Source organism: Nicotiana tomentosiformis, chromosome 9 (assembly GCF_000390325.3).
Source record: "Nicotiana tomentosiformis chromosome 9, ASM39032v3, whole genome shotgun sequence".
NCBI lineage: Eukaryota > Viridiplantae > Streptophyta > Magnoliopsida > Solanales > Solanaceae > Nicotiana > Nicotiana tomentosiformis.
In genome coordinates, this window is record NC_090820.1 from 87877775 (window position 1) to 87881560 (window position 3786).

The 3786-nt window shown below is 33.7% G+C and overlaps 1 non-coding gene across 1 annotated transcript; it reads right to left on the reverse strand.

The window, feature by feature from the left end:
* Positions 1 to 2165: 2165 nt before the first annotated feature.
* On the reverse strand, positions 2166 to 2239 carry TRNAN-GUU (transfer RNA asparagine (anticodon GUU)). Its single transcript has one exon. It is a non-coding gene; the product is annotated as a tRNA-Asn (tRNA).
* Between the last annotated feature and the right edge of the window lie 1547 nt (positions 2240 to 3786).

The following is a 3786-nucleotide window of genomic DNA, read 5'->3' on the forward strand; positions in this document are numbered from 1 at the left end:
TGAAGACTAAAAAATAGATTTAAGGTGGTATTATCCGCGGAGAACCATTTTTTCTCTCCGCGAACACGATCAAATGTCTGCGATCGCGATGCACACTGTTGTAGTCAAAAATCAGCAATTAAAAATGGCCTAAAATAATTTGAAACCACCCTGAAACTCACCGAGCCCCTCGGGACCTCGTCCTAACATACTGACAAGTCTCAAAATATATTACTGACCTACTCGAGGCCCCAAATGACATATAACAACATCGAAACGATGAATCGTACCACAATTCAAACTTAGAAATTTTTAAATCTTTCGATTTTCAAACCTTGTGCCGAATCATATCAAATCAACTCGGAATGAAGTCAAATTTTGCACACAAGTCCAAAATAACATAACGAAGATATTCCTATCCCCGAAACTACAATCCGGATCTAATAGCCTCAAGGTCAACTCTCGGTCAAACTTATGAACTTTCCAAACTTTTAAATTTCCAACTTTCGCTAATTAGCGCCGAAACCTTCTAGAAATATCCAAATGTTAATTCGGGCATACGCCCAAGTCCAAAATCCCCATCCGAACCTAACGGAACCACAAAACTCCTTTCAGGGATCAACTATATAAAAGTTAAACTTGGTAAACTCTTCCAACTTAAAGCTTCAAACATGAAATTCATTCTTCCAAATCACTTCCGAAAAACCTGAAAATCAAAACCGACGATTCACACAAGTCATAATATATCATACGATGTTGCTCAAGACTTCAAATAGCTGAATAGAATGCAAATACTCAAAACAACCGGCTGGATCGTTACAATTAATTTATTCTGTGTGCCGATAGTCTATCGTAAATATCCTCTTTACCTTCACAAATGTAGGGGTAAGGTCTGCATACATCCTACCCTCCTTAGACCCCACTTGTGGATTTTTACTGTGCTTGTTATTGTTGTTGTTGTTGAATGTCTTATTAATTACTTATACTAACGTATTTCTTTTGTTGACTTTGAGAATTCAGATCATATGCTTGGATTTTCACATGTGAAGAAAGTTTTATATTCTAAAGTTGAAATTTAGTCTCTTTTTTAAGAACAAATATCTAGTTCCTTTCTCTTAACAATATGATCATGATTTCTTTAATAAAAATATGAAATTTTTGGATGTTTTTTATTTTTATCGAGTAAATCGATAACCGAACCGATAACGATCGATAACTGACTAACCGATATCTTATCGATTTGATTATCAATTTAGCATATTTATAAATCGATAATCGATATGCCGAACGGATAAGATTCATACCGAATCGAACCGAATGATACCCACCCTTAATTATTAGAGGTGGAAAAAGAAACAAAAAATGAAGGTGATATGGAAGCATTTGGGGAATTAATGAACTTCAGGAGATTTTATCACAATCCGTACATTTGCCCCAACCCTGACATATAAGACAAGTAAAACAGAAAGACCAAACAATCTAAAAAATAAAAAGTATGTTAAAAGACTATTTTCTTTAATGTTATCTTTGATATTTGTAGGAGTAGGCGTTCTGGCAGTTCGGGTTGAATATAAAAATTTCGGTTCGGATATTCGATTTTCGAATTGAATAAATGACAATCCAAATAAGCTCAGATTCATATTAAATTACCTAAAAAGTTCCTCATTCCCACTGCAATCATCCAAATAAAGTATTGAAGTAATGAAATCATTATCAAGGAAATACAACGAAAATATTAATAAGGCCGATAAGAAAGAGCAATAGTAAACCAATTATGTCCAAATAGAAAGTATTCTAACAGTAACTTAGTAATTAGTATTAAATATATGAGATAATGTCTAATAGGTAGGGCATTTGACTTATTACCCCTGTATATGGATAATGGACTAAATATAAAGTATAAAAATTTGAATTTTTGGATATCCACAAATCTAAAGTACCAAATCCAAAATCTAAACAATCTAAAAATTAAATCCGAAATACAATTCTTAATCTGAAAATCCAAACCAAAAATTCAAAAAAGTCGGATTTCGGGTTTGCCGAGACTATACCCAACCCTAGATATTTGAGATGAAAACTCAGCATTGCTCGGTCGTTTCTCTTTTTATTATAAGCTTTCCAACCTCTTTTTAACAAAATTTAAAAAGTAGTCGGATAACTCAAAATTACATAAAAAAATGAAAACACGCTAGAAGGAGGGCTTGAACCTCCGACCTTGTGGTTAACAGCCACACGCTCTAACCAACTGAGCTATTCCAGCTTTGGCGAAAGTGTAGCAATATCATCTGTATATATTACATCAGTAATAGCAAATAGGCAAAGGACTAACTTGTAACTTTCCTTCCAAAACAGTATATACCGATAACGTACAGTTATTAGTGTATGTGTGGGTAAAGGATATCATGTTTTCTTTTTGTAAAACATTTTGTTAATAATACTATTTTGAGTGTGTATGTGTATCTCTGCGTAGATACACTTAGCATCATAAAAGAGTTATTCATTTATACCGTTTGTAATGTAAACCAGATCAAGTTAATTCTTGGGTATAAAAATGTAGTACTTCTTCAGAATTAAGTCACTAAAACAGTGAAAGAATTAAAAATAGGAGATTCCAAATATGTTATCTCCCATCTCAATTTGACCATCAATCTCACAATTTTTTGGAAACAAAGTTACATATAACAAAAAATGAAGTAGTACTAAATTTATAATTATTGCAATAAAAGTATTTTGCACCATGTAGAAGAAACCGTGTTCAAAAATAAATAGTTTGACTTTCCAAATATTATTACTTTAAAGCAACCCACTCATCTCTAGGAGTAGACTTTTGTATGGGGTAAAATTAATAAATGACAGGTAGACGTTCGTCGAGTTGCCACGTGGCAGTAAAAATATATAGGGTATGAGTCAGCAAACAGCTAGTACCGGTTACGAGTGTCTGACCGGTGTTTTGCGAGTTCCGAAGACATTGGAACCGGAGACAAAAAGTTTGAAAGTAAGATACTGATTGAAGAAGGCAGCATTAAAGGAGCAGCCGTTACAAAAAATCTTAGTATTTACACTTAACCGTTATGCAGCTATCAAAATGGGGTCTTTATTCACATTAAAGAGGAGCTTGATTTGGGGGTCTTGTCTCCCTTAATCTAGCTATAAATAGGGAATTTGTACTAAATATAAGGGCACAAAATATTTGTATGAAAAAAAGCTAAACTTACTCTTGCTTTCTATTAACATCTTTTTTGCTCAATATATGTTCTTATTCTTACTACCGGAAAAGCATAATTTGAGACACATACTCATCTCTTCTTGAATTACTTCTTACTTTATTTAATTTTGTTTTTTATCATATTTTTTTTTCGGATCAATTTAATTCATGTGTCTATAAACTACATTACAAATTCAACTGTACCGTTTTACGGGTAAATAATTTTGCGCCCACCGTGGGGTATAGACAATTGTGGTATTACTTTGATCCATTCATCTTTTACTGACGTATTTTGACATTTTTCTTTAGTAAAGCAAAAAATAGATATGGCACCTAATGATGTCAACAACTCGCTCAATGTTGGAACAAACAACGTTAATGAGCGTGAGGACAATTTCCGTGGTGGAAATTAGCAGGATGATTCTACCAGTGAAACTCGCAATGATGGGAATAAAGCCACTCCGATTCGGGAAGAACAAAATACTCGGCTTGCGAGGAGTCCTACCCCTAATGATATGGACGATGAACTCGTTGACGATATGGTGAAAGTTTTGAGAGCACAACAAAGGAAAATCATAAATCATCTCTCTAGACAGGATCGG